At 36.6% G+C, this 14,166-nt stretch overlaps 1 protein-coding gene and 1 pseudogene across 2 annotated transcripts in view; both read right to left on the bottom strand.

Moving 5' to 3' along the window:
* PRIM2 (DNA primase subunit 2) overlaps positions 1-14,166 on the bottom strand; it is a 350,775-nt gene that overhangs the window by 27,530 nt on the left and 309,079 nt on the right. The window lies entirely within an intron of this gene.
* LOC125165545 (protein S100-A10-like) lies at positions 9,296-9,638 on the bottom strand (annotated as a pseudogene).

Raw genomic sequence — 14,166 nt, 5'->3', positions numbered from 1 at the left:
TAGAAAAAGAATGATGATAGCTATTTCTTAGATCTTTGAGAAGCCATGAGAATCTTATTAAAAGTGTGAACCTCCTCAATTGGAAAATGTACTATGCCACAATTCATAAATCCTGAAATATTCTCACAAATCAGCCAACTACTAAATAGAAGTGAGGCTTTCTGGAAGGTGTATGACACTCAAATTTGGTAATCATATTACTACCTATTATGTTTTTTTGTACAATATAAAAATGCTAATATTGAAAATTTCTCCTTGTCTTTTAACTTACTATATTTGAATAAAGATTTGAATCATTAATAATAGGTACCCAAAAAGCATTCTTGAGAAGCTATTAAACTGCCACCCAAAATACTGAATTCCTTAGTGCAGTTTAATACTAACATTTGGGTTAAAGGATTTAAGCTTTAAGGGAACATCAACGACTAAGTGAACTTGGAATAAGGGGAGGAAGGGAATGAGAAGAAAGAGAAAAGGGGAGAAGGGAGGACAAATGAGAACATATATGTAAAGTCTACTCAGCAATATGGACAAAAGTACTGCCAAAATCAATCCCACGACTCACTAATTAAAACTGTGCTTAAGTATTCTATTTTTGTGCCTAATATAAATGCAAGTGAGTCCAGAATCCCTATGTCCTATGATCTTTATGGAAATGATGAAAATATTTATACTAATTTAGTAGTTATTTTCAAATATCTTACTTATAAAAAGAAATGTATCATATCAGACATGATATTGAAACAGAAAGTAAAATCTGTCACTTAAAGGTCTGTCCAAGGACTACAGGATTAAGAGAAAAATATATGTAAATTTACATATATATAATATTTTACATACACATATGCATACAGGTTTACATACATACATATGCATACGCATATATATAAATAAAGATCAGAAACAGAAAACAACATGAAATACACTGTAAGCTGATGGGAAACAATACCAAGAAGTCTGAAATAGCTTAAAGCTAAGCACACTAAGACTTTCTAACACTTGCTATATAAAGTAAGGTTAGTTATTTAATTTTTTGTATTCTTTAAGTTTGCTTCTCTTAAAAAAGGGGAGGAAGGCTCTGGGAGAATACTCTATAAAATGGATCATGAAATAGAATTAAGCTAGGTGAACAGTTATGTCTACAGGTAGACAGACTAGATTTTATTATAAGTATCATAAGTGACAGCATCATATGCTACTGAAATTCCTCTATAGATATAATTTTCATGTAATGAACAAATAAAATGATTCTAGAAATAGAAATAATTATAAACAGGGTACTAAATTTCCTTTAAAGAAAAACTATGTCTTCTATTTTAATGCAATTTTAATAAAAGTAAACTTCAATAGGTTTGGCTAACAGTGGCAAATGTTATTTGACTTTTGAAGTGATTTTTCCTTTGAAACATATTGAACAATATTAAATAATCTTCAAATGACTATTTATTTTCAGGGTGCCTGGGTGGCTCAATCAGTTAAGCATCTGACTCTTGATTTCAGCTCAGCATGATCTCACCGTTTGTGAGCTCAAGTCCAGTGTTCCAATCCCCCCTTGTAACTCTCTCTCTCCCTCTCTCTCTGTCCCTCCCCAGCTCACACACTCTCTCAAAATATATAAACATTAAAAAAAAATCGCACAAATGACCATTTATTTTCAATCTATAAAAAAAGGAAGGATATATACAGAAATATATTTTAGATATTCAATGATTTTTGTGATAAAGCCAAAAATGCAATCACATCCTCCTCATCCCAATTGTAATGCTCAACTTCCAAACTTTTCCTTAATGTAGTTCTAAGATATACCAAGAACAATGTACACATCTTCAACTACAACTATAAGAAAAGCAAAGCTAAGTGCAGCAATCTAAGTACTGTTCTCATAAATCAAGAGATGCTCCTAGAGATGAAATAGACAGAAAAGCTGCTCTTTGAAGCAGTTACTGTTCATAAAGTAATGGACAGACTGAATACTATCTATTGACAAGTACTCCTTACCTAAGAAAATCACAGGAGTTTTAGGTAGTTCAGATTTATATGAACATTGAGTAAGGAGTCACTGAAGTTTATCTTTGCCATAAAATCTTCTTGACATAGTGTTACTTCTGTTTCTTAAGCTGTCCATTTTGAAAGATTTCTTCATTAAAAGGCATTTGTCAGTTTTAGATTTAAGATGGTCACTAACTTCTTGAGAACTCTTGTACTAGGAAAACGAAAGGTTAACCTACCTCTCAAAAAGTAAAAAGAGCATACATCTTTACACATTTCATAATTTTAGTATCACTATTAAGTTTCTTGAAAGCACCAATTAGATTTGCTTTTAAAATAATTATTGGAACACCTGGGTTGAGCATTTGACTTCAATCTATTTGAACATATGAACTAATCGATTTCATAGTTCGTGAGTTTGAGCCCCGCATTGGGCTCTGTACTGGTGGTACAGAACCTGCTTGGGATTTTCTCTCTCTCCCTCTCTCTCTGCTCCTCTTCCACTTACACATGTGTGCTCTCTCTCAAAACAGATAAACTTAAAAATATATTATTAATGGTTATGCCCAGTAAAACTCCTAAAACACATTTCCTTCTTCTCTTAAAAAAACCTAAAAACTAAAATGAGAAAAAAGTTTCAAAAATATTAATACATAAGTATATTTGTAAATAATGGATCATTTCAACTAAAAAACTTGAAAAATATTTATACTAATTTAAGAGTCAACATGTAAAAGTAAACATCAGTTTTAATTGGTCAAATACAATTGTATGCTAGAAGCAAATATTAAAATATGATAGGGAAATAGAAACTAATAACTCTAATACTTAGTTCCAAAGGCTCAGTAGTCCCATGTAACTATTTAGAGCATTGTTCTCCAACAGAAATATAATGAATGACATCTATAATTTTAAACTTTCTAACTATAATTAAAAAGGTAGCAACAGGGGTGCCTGGGCTGCTCAGTTGCTTAGGCATCCCACTTTGGCCCAGGTCATGATCCCGCACTTCATGGATTTAAGCCCCACATTGGACTCTGTGCTGACAGCTCAGAGCCTGGAGCCTGCTTCGGATTCTGTGTCTCCCTCTCTCTCTGCCCCTCCCCGGCATGCACTCTGTCTCTCTGTCCCCCCCCCCAAATAAATAAACATTAAAAAAATAAAAATAAGCATTGCCTGGGTGGCTCAGTTGGTTGAGCATCTGACTTCAGCTCAGGTCATGATTTCATGGTCTGTGCGTTCGAGCCCCACATGAGGCTCTGTACTGACAGCTCAGAGCCTGGATCCTGCTTCAGATTCTTTCTCTTTCTTTCTCTCTCACAAATAAACATTAAAAAAATAAAAATAAAGGTAGAAACAAATGAAATTAATTTTAACTTATTTGAATTAATAGTTTATTGTTATTTTGACATGCAATTAATATAAAATATTTCTGAGATATTTTATAATGCTTTTTCACTTAAATTTTTGAAACCTGGTATATATTTTATCCTTTAAGTGTTATACTAGAGCTGACTCACATTGGCTTCTGAGAATGAATTGTGCATTATGACTTTCCAAGTCAGGGTTTTGACATCACTTTGGTAGTTTAAAATTGGCCACAACAGAAGTACTTACATTAACAGAAATCAGCAAATGACATAAATCAAGGCTCTCCTACCCGACCCCTCCACTAGCTGGTTTACCAATACACCACTGCCTTCAGTGGTACATCTTGATTTGGACCAGCCACATTTCAAGTGCTAAAAAAATCAATCACAGAGATTCTTGTTTTTAATTTTAAAAAATATTTATTTATTTTTGAGAGACAGAGACAATAGCGTGAGAGTGGGAGGGGCAGAGAGAGATGGAGACAGAATCTGAAGCAGGCTCCAACCTCTGAGCTGTTAACACAGAGCCCAATGTAGGGCTTGAACTCACAAGCTATGAGATTGTGACCTGGGCTGAAGTTGGACGTTTAACCGACCGAGCCACCCAGGTGCCCCAATCACAGAGATTCTTGATCAAGATGGTGGAGCAGGAGGATACTGTCTCACCTCATCCCACAAACACACCAAAACTGCAACTACCTATAGAACAGCTCTCTCTGAAAACAACCTGATGAATAGCAGAACAGCTTTCCACAACTAATGATATAAGAAAAAGTCACATCGAGATGGTTAGGGGAGGCAGAGGCACAGTTTGGTCAGGGCCCACACGTGGGAGGGATATCACCAATGCAAAGGTCTCTGAGGAGTGAGGGGTTCAAACCCCACTTTGGCTACTCCGGATCTGGGGACCTGCACTGAAAAGACACATCCACATAACTTAGGGCTTTGAAAATCAGTGGGGTTTAACTTTGGGAGAGTCAGGGGGTTACAGGAAAATAAAAGTGTGCACACAAAATCGCTTGCTCCACAAACCCGCACAGAGGCAGCAATCTGAAAAGCAAGCACTTTGGCCATACATGAACTGGCTAATTTTAGGCATGTGCCAGAGGTGAAGGAATCTATAGGAATTTTATCTGGACTGGAAGTGCTGACAGGCACCACTTTTGGTACTCTGATCAACATAGCACTGCTCACCTTGCCCCAGCATTCCCCTACAAACCTGCCCACCCCAACAGATGCACCGTCAAAGTGGCCCCCATTCCCATCACACCTCCCAGTGGGTGGTGTCAGCCTGGAAACAACTCCTGCCTCTAGTGGCAGCCCTACCCATCAGTGTGCCTGCAGCAGCCATGACCCACCCTACAACAAGAGGGTACATGCAGCCCACACAGGGTATACCCCTGGTGTTCATGCTTCTGCTGATTGAGGGGACTGTGCTTATGGGTCCCAAAAGACACTTTCTACATAAGGCTACTCCTTTAAGAATGGGAGACTCAGCTGTTCTACATTATACACAGTAACAAAACAGAGAATCAGGCAAAATGAAGAGACAGAAGAATATGTTCCAAATAAAAAAAACAAGATAAAACCTTAAAAAAGAACAACACTGACAACGATGGGGAGATAAGCAATCTACCTGATAGAGTGCAAAGTAATGGTCGTAAGGATGCTCACTGAACCCAAGAATGGATGAACAAAGTGAGAATTTCAACAAAGAAAGAAAAAAAAATCAGAGCTAAAGAATATAATAACAAATGAAAAGTAGAGGGAATCAAAAGAAGATTACAGGATGCAGAGTAGATCAGCAACCTTAAAGAGAGTAGAGGAAATTATCTAAACTCAATAGCAAAGAGAAAAAACATTAAAAAAAATGGGGATAATTTCAGGGACCTCTGGAACATCAAGTGTACTAATTCACTTATGTACAAAAAGGAAAAGAAAGAAAGGAGCAGAATATTTATTTGAAGAAATAATAGCTGAAAACTTCCCTAATCTGGAGAAGGAAAGACATCCAGGTTCAGGAATCATGGAGAGCCCCAAACAAGACGAAGAACCCAGAGGTCTGCATCAAGACACATAATTGTTAAAGTGTCAAAAATTAAAGATAAAGAGAGAATCCTGAAAGCAGCAAGAGGAAAGCAACTAGTTTTATACCGGAAAACCCCCATATGACTATCCACTAATTTTTCAGCAAAAAATGAGCAAGCCAGAAGGAGGTGGCATGATATATTCAAAGGACTAAAAGGAAAAAACCTACAACAAAGAATATTCTATTTGGCAAGGTTATGTTTCATAATTGAAGGAGAGATAGTTTCCCAGACAAACAAAAGTTAAAGGAGTTCATCATCACAAAACCAGCCTTACAATGTTAAAAAGACTCCTTCAGACAGAAAACAAAAGGCTGTAACTAGAAGAAACTTATGAAAGAAAAAAAAAATCTCAATATTCTGGTTTCTCTTCGGATCGAATAAATCTTTCACCTTTTAAAGAAAGAAAGAGAAAGACAGAAAGAATTTCATTGGTAAAAGCTAACGTATAGAAAAGGTAGTTGATTAACCACTTTATAAAGCTAGGATGAAAGTTAAAAACCAAAAATAGCAAATAAACTATATCTATAACTATTACTTAAGGAAAACACAAAATAAAAAGTTGTAAAGTAGGACTTCAAAAAACATACAACATGGGGGGGGGTGTAATGTTTTTAAAATGCATTTGAACATAAGTAACCATCAACTTAAAACTGCTGATTGTTATATATGAACCTCACGGCAACCACAACAAAAAACCTATAATAGAACAGTTCCTTGGATCTTCTATCTACTAGATTGGGTGCTGCCCAATTCATCAATCATTGAATAAAGCCAGTAAGATCTTTAAAAATGTACTTAGTTGATATTTGTTCAACAGGCTGATGGCAGGAGTGGAACCCAGAAACTTCTGATGGCTTCGGGAATAAGAAACACGAGAGTTGAGGCCCATGAACCTTTGGGTTCTAGGTCTTTCTCACTGTTTCTGAGGGACATGGGTAAGTTCCTCTTGGTTCTGAGCTCCACTCTCATTGTGTTGTACGCTCCTGATCTAAATGGCTTTCCAGTCCAGGATTAATGGGTCAATCTAGACTGACAGGAGGCTCTAACAGAGAGCCAGTCCTTAGTCCATGGTTAGTCCACAGTCCCAGTCAAGGGTTTATTTAGCAGGTAGGCTTGAGCTGGCAGACAATCACATCTAAAATCGGAGTTCCTTGCCCTTGGTTCAGTCCATGGTCCCCATTTGCTGCAGTATGATGGTTCAGTCTCTAGTTCCACTTTGGAAACTGCTAGTGGTACATACCTAAGGCCTTTTCTTGGCCAGTCCACAGTACTCTCTCTTTGGTTACTGCTGATATGCACAGTCCATTTCCTTGGTTACTACTGGTTTCTGTTAATGTGCACATGAGGTAAAATGATTAATAGATCTGCTGTTAATGGAAGTCACAGAAGCCAAAGTTGCAAAATTTTTAGGCATGGATCAAGCGCTTAAAAGCTGTATTAGAGTCCTTGCCACCTAACTCTAAGACTCCCATACTAGGATAAACTGATCATGGAATGGGTTAGATTGACACTAGGTCACCTGCCAACCTCAAAAAAAATTCTATGCAATGAGGTACACTGTAAAACACCCCAAATCCCCAACCTAGCGGCATACCCCTTTTCAGGCATTAACTTGGCTCCAAGAAACCGAAGGCCTAATTAAAGAAATGGAATCCTCATATTAAAAAAAAAAAAATGAGTATACTACCATCTGGCACAACTGCTTATTTTATATCTAAAAACTGTGGTCCTAGAAGCTGCACATATCTATAAAAATGGCAAAATCTTATTAAGACAAACTAGAATTAAAACGCCTTTACAGGGAACAAGAAGTGCACTTGAAAGCAAGAGTTCCCAAATCAAACAAATAGGATATCTATTTGAACTGGTATGCAGAAGCCTCCAAAAGGCTATAAGATTCAAAAACAGCTTCACTGAATGATTCATTATAAAAGGCTAATGAAAAGACTTAAGAGGCACTTACAAGACTAAGGCTGATGTGACTTCTACTACTCCCCTCGATCCTCCTTTACCTGAGTACTCAGAGTCTACTACTAATCTTCTATCTGAACTGCCTTTCCATTCTGAAAAGACTGTCATACAACCATAGGAGAAAGTCCACCAAGTTAGTGACTTTACAGATGCCACCATATTTACTCTTGGAGGGTCCTCATATAGGCCCCTCTCAGAGTTGATAGGACTCTACGAATTCTCTTGCAAATTGCTACAAGTTATTCCATTAAATAGCCAAGAATAAATGAAAATTAAGGGAAAATCATGCCAATATTGGACCTACACTCTGAAACCCACTCAACTCTGGAACCTACAGACGGGATCCTGGGAAAACTGGCAAAAGCCAGTGAAAGGTGAAAAATCTTAACAAAGTCAGCTCTCCTGGATCTCTATCTGTAGTACTCAGCTGAGAAGGTAAAATTTCACATTGTCCCTTCCTTTCCAAATCCAGACCCACTGGTTATTGATCCTTTCTCTCTCACAGACAACTATTTCCTTCTCGTATGTCTCATTTTGTGTTCTGATGACTTGGCTTGGCATGTCAGGTTAGGGATCCCCCAAATATGGTAAGACAGAAATGATGGTACCACTCCATTTGCAGTTTGGGCTTCACCACATGCAGACCCTGAGGGGAATTGTGAAAGTCTTTCTTTTCTTTCAACTATCTTTGGGAATGGCTCTGGATCTTGGGAGGGTTGTATCCTTTGTACCCTCTTTGGGGACATGTCTTGTATCCATAGAGTTGTTTGATTTTGCCAGAAGTATTTCCTGTCTGTCTGGCTAAAAGCTGACAAGATGTTGAAAGGATTTTTTAAAGTAGCTCTACTGACAGAGATAGGCAAACTGAAAGCTGATATTTAAAGCCTGACAGGAACTTCTAGGCCTTGTCACCTAAGCTACCCAGAGGTAAAGACAAATATCCCAAAAACAGAGCTCTAAATCTAGAATCTAGAATTCTTCTGATTTCCATCTTCATTGAAGATATTCTCCTTGATAAAAACAAGCAAATTGAAGATAATGTGGTTGCATGAGTGTGTAAAGCCTTTGAATTCAGGTTGCTACTGACTCACTGAAGAATTAAGAACTGTTCTTTTCATATGAACTGGGTCTTTACCAGGACAGAAAATGCACCTCTAGAAGCAATTCAAAGCCACTTATCCTTTCTGTCAATACCAAAACCCTTAGTCATCTCAGAAGGCTGGTTAAGTACTGTAAAATTCTGAATTCAGGAAACAAAAGCCCTGCTTAGAAGGACATTCATTCTTTCCCTGGGTCCTTGAAATGCAGATGTTCTATTACTATCTTCTCAGTAACTCCTATGTAGGCTATCTCTTCAAAATGCAAACTTCAGGGAGGAATTTTTATCAGAAGATAAAAAAGGGTGGGGGAGGACTATTTGAAAACAAAGTCTATGAAAATCTTAAAAGTCTTCTTTACAAATGAATAAAAGCTTTAGGCATCTGAGCAGGTAACCTTAACTTATACCATCTGTCAGAAATATGATTTGGATTCAACTGCTTTTTTCTAAACTAGTAAGTTTTGCATCATCACACCTGACTCATGGCTAAAATTTTATTTTTATTTTACTATTATTACTTTTTTGAGGAAATAGAAAAGGAATTTGTTTATTGAGGGCAAGAGGATGCAAGCAATGTAATAATCAAAAGTTTATCTGGTTTTCACTGACTTTTCTTTCTCTGTTTCTCAAATGGGGGTTAGATTTTATTTGTACATTTTCTGAGAGTCTCAATTTGCTCATGGAATCCTTTACACAGGGGAGGGAGCTGTGGGGCAGATTCCTTAAGAGACCCCGTGGGAGAACTCTCATTGGGTGGGAGTATTGCTCAATGTTGCCTACTTTTTTCCCTTGTGCTTCATGTGTACTACAAAATAGTCATTTTATGCAATGGTGAGCCCAGCCATTAGCAAAAAGAAGTTCTGGAAGCCCACTTTGCCATCTTGGGACTGGTTTGGGTCCTTCATTATTCTGTCCACAGCCAGAGGATCTTTTTGATTTTCCAAAAATCCAGGGAACTCCTTTTCCATGAGTACTCTCAGGTCCTCCTTTGTTAAGCAGCCTTTATCCTCAGCAAACTTTGTGAAACATGAACATCATGGTTTCCATGGCATGTTCCATTTAAGATGGGGTTTTTGTGGCTGGGAGCCTTAGCACCAAGTAGGTGTGGGGGGAGCTCATGCCTAGCCTCCACCAGCTCTCACCTCTGCTGAGAACATTCCTATGGCTAAAATTTTAGAACAATAAGGTATTTGTTTGCATCTTTCTATATGTTCATGTGTGTTTATGTATAAATGTTGTAGTTATGTCACATTTTTCTACCTCTGGATGGTACTGCCAGAATTAATTTTTATAACAGCTCTATTCAATTGGCTTAAAGAAAAATAAGTGCCTATAAAATTAAGAATTTCTAGACTCAGAAATACTGAAACCAAACCAGATACTTTCAAATTCATCTGGGTCATCTTCAGTAAACAAAAGCTAGCTTAAGTTTGTTACTCTAATTAAAATAGGTATGTCTTTACAGTCATCAGCATCAAATAATAGTGCATACAAATGACTCTCATTCTACTTGGTTTACTAGTCAAATAAGTTCATGTGATATGTTACAAAAAATATGTCAGCAACAACAACAAAAAAAACTTAGCAGGATGTCTAATTTTGATTAACATATTGTGAAATTTTTAAGAGTAATCTAAATACATAAAAAATGATTTAAAGAGAGATAAGTTGGATGAGAGTTTACAGATAAACTTTTTAGCAATGATTATGTCTAACAGGCAAGGAAAGTAAAATAGTTGTTGTAAAGTAACTACAAGTATATGACAAAATCATATATAAAATTAGGATAGAAAAGTAATAGAAAGTTTGTATTAAAAAACTGGGGAAATAAATTTTACGTGTGATCCAGCTGGCTATAATTAGAATGGATTTAATTTTTAAAATGAATTTTAAATTCAAAAGTACACTGTTGCACAATTAGAATAGTTTCTTGGACTTTTGGTCTGCTTTAAGCAACTATGAAAGTTTCTTTACCTTTTAAGTAATCTGAATGGTCGGCAAAGATTTTGTGTCTTATGAAAACAATTTACTGTGTTACCTGTTGTCTTTACTAGCTCTGTGATTGCTTAAGAAAACCCAATATTCTCAATATTAAGAGAGCTAAGTTTTGTGCACAACTATGTAACCTTCTGTATATGTCTTTAACATCTACTTTGCTTAAATTGGTAATTAGGTATTATTCCATAATGATCTGTGATCATATTTGGTCAAATGTGCAAACCTTTTGAAGGTTTTATGACTTCCCCAAATCAAATTCTAAACAGTCTTTTTTTACATGAAAGAAGCTTTGAGATTTACCAGAAGGCCCCTGAAAAATATCAGAGGATTTGTCTTTCACCTGGTAAAATGTTAAACTAATTTGGTTTATTTGATATGTTCAATTAAGTGGAAAGCATTATCAAATAAGAAGTGATGTTAAAAGTTATTAGGCAATATTTGTATGGATATGAGTTATTATGTATTCTAGAAACTGTATGAAATTCCTAGAAATCTGATACGTCCTGGTATAATGTTATCAGTCATAATTCCAGTCATTTTCTTAAAATGTTGTGTATCACAGAAATAAGCAAATTTCCTGGTAAATTACATTAAAATAAACTCTCATCACATCTTTAGCCACAGGCTTTTTAAGTCTTTTGTCATATGTAGACAATTATTCTTTTACTCTGATGCTTTTGCAAAAGTGAGATTCCAGAAAAAGGACCCTACAAAGGTACTTTTACAAAGTATTGAATCTTGGCTGCATATTTCACAGCTCAAAAAGTCCTCACATGACATCCTGTTCTTTGAAAATAATGGCCCTCTAAATCAAATTGACTAGGGAAAGATGTAGCCTAGATTGAGGTAGACTGCTTCCACCTAAGACATCAGATCAAGAATGTTTCTTTGCAGGGACACCTGGGTGGCTCAGTTGGTTGAGTGTCTGACTTTGGCTCTAGTCATGATCTTATGGTTAGTGAGTTTGAGCACTGCACTGGGCTCTCTGCAGTTAGTGCAGAGCCTGCTTCGAATCCTCTGTCCCCCTCTCTCTCTGTCCCTCCCCAGCGCGTGTGTGCATACTTTCCTTCTCAAAAATGAACAAAAATTTTAAAAAATTAAAAAAAAAAAGGATGTTTCTTTGCATTCCTTCTTTCCTCTGGCCATCCTTTCCCTGAATTCTCTGGCTATAAGTAAGATCAAATTAGTATCTTAATTAAGAACATCTTTTTTACTCTTAAAGATATTGAAGAATCTACTGCTAAAGCAATATATATAGCAATAAAACCTAACAAAAATACCTAGACTCTCTGGCCAAAGTTCCTCTTGATTATCTTTTAGCACAGCAAGGAGATGTTTGTGCTATGGCCTACACCCCTCACTTTACTTGGATTGACACTTCTGGGACAGTTGGGATTCTGCCACAGTAGTTCAATGAAAAAGCCAGATGGCTTAAGAAAGTAACTCCTTCAATGCAGTTTTTCTTTGACTTACTTGATTCGAATTGCTTTGGGTTCTGGGGACCATGGTTCTGATATGAACCCCAAACACTGGAAATTATGTTGCTTTTAATAATCTAGTACTCTCCCTGGTGCACACTGTTCTCTCAAAAGCTTTAAACGCATGTTTACAGAAGCTAACCAGCAAGCAAATGATCCTCTTTAGATAAGCATGTCAGAAAAGGAATGAAGAGAGTGACCAACTTAAAAAACATAAATGCAACATCATGACCCAAGAGTTCCACTAAGAGATTCAGCAAAAAGACAACATGATTGATGAATAACACAGAGATTCAGCAAAAAAGCCCTCAGAACTCCAGAGTGGGAGCTGAGAGTAGTGGTAGTACCTTCAATTTTTATCACATCTCTCAGGCTCAGAGTCTGATCAAAAGAGTGAATTATAAACAAGACACTAGGACCATAAGGAAGTCACTTTTGCTAAGCCCCATCTAACCAAATTGAAACTTGACTTAATTATAGTTTCAGCTCTCGCAGAAATAGAATCTTAAACTAGCTAATCAGCAATCACCTAGTTGGCACCTAATCTGCCTGAAAGACACCTGCCATCCTCTAAAGGAAAGTGACCTTACAATAAGATATCCACTTTTTTGGCCAACTGTAACTTCCCTGTTCCACTCCTTTCTGGCTATAAATGTCTTTAATTTGTACAGTGCCGAGGAACTCATTTCTATTTCCTAGATTGCATGCTGAGTAATTTGTAAATCACTGAATAAAGACATTAAGGGGCGTCTGGGTGGTTCAGTTGTTTAAGTGTCTGACTTCAGGTCAGGTCATGAATTCATGGTTTGTGAGTACAAGCCCCGCATCTGACTCTGTGCTGATAGCTCAGAGCCTGGAGCCTACTTCAGATTCGGTATCTCCCTCTCTTTCTGCCCCTCCCCCATTTGTGCTCTCTCTCTCTCACTCTCAAAAATAAACATTAAAAAAAAAGACATTAACTTTAAAATATATTCAGATGCATTTTTTATAACAATAGCTCAAAAAGCTAAGTGAGATGTAAAGCTTTAAAACCTGAAAAGTGTCTTCTCCCATACATTCACTCATTCAAGTTTTACTGAAGTACTATTTTACTAGTCATCGTTATAAGTAATGGAGAGATAAACAAGATGAACATAATACTGCTCTCTTGGGAGTTTATGCTTCAGACAAAAAACAAATAAAAATGAACATTCACCAAATGATGTTGATGTGAAGAAAACAGAATAAGGTGCTATCATAAAGCACTTGGGGTGTCCCCTGAAGTGGTTGCTGACTGAAACCATCCAGTAGGCAGCCTCAACTAGAACTGCCATCCCTACAAAGTGGTTTCTGCAAAGGGGAGAGAGTGTTCAGCACCACCCACCAGCACACCTGAAATAGCTGTGGCCAGACCTCAGAGCCCAGCAAATTAGGGTCCAGCCCTGACCACCTGCATTACTGCAGTAGTTGAAGCCATATATAAAGCTACTATGAAGGATAAAAGACCAAAGTAGTAAAATCAACTACACCTTCAATGATTAGTTAATACACAAAATAAAAATATGTAAAATATCTTTATACATGTCTATATAAAAATGTGGTGGGGGTTAGTAAAAATGTAGTGATTTTAGAATGTATTCAAATTTAAGTGACCATCAATTTAAAACAGACTGGTATATAACAAAGAGTATTATATATGAGCTTCACAGTAACCACAAATTATGATACATGAAAAACAAAGAAAAAGTCCAAATAAAACTGTAAAGAAATTCAACAAATCACAAAAAAGAGAGTAAGAAAAGGAACAAAAAAGAACTACAAAAAGTACCAGGAAACAATCAAGAAAATGGCAATAAGTACATACCTATAAATAATTTAAATATAAATGGAAAAAATGTTCAACCAAAAGGCACAGGGTGACTGAAGGGATAAAAAACCAAACACATCTATTTGCAAACTACAAGAGATTCAATTCAGACCTAAAGACCCATACAGTCTGAAAATGAAAGGATGGAAAAAGGTATTCCATGCATATGGAAACAAAAAGAAACCTAGACAGAAATATCTCTCAGACAAAATAGACTTTAAAACAAGGAATGTAACAAGAGACAAGGAAGGGAATTACATAATGATAAAGGGATCAATCCAACAAGAGGATATAACAATTCTAAATACCTATGCACCCAACATAG

This window comes from Prionailurus viverrinus, chromosome B2 (genome assembly GCF_022837055.1).
Source record: "Prionailurus viverrinus isolate Anna chromosome B2, UM_Priviv_1.0, whole genome shotgun sequence".
In the NCBI taxonomy this organism is placed as follows: Eukaryota; Metazoa; Chordata; class Mammalia; order Carnivora; family Felidae; genus Prionailurus; species Prionailurus viverrinus.
This window is presented reverse-complemented; position numbering and strand designations above follow the sequence as displayed.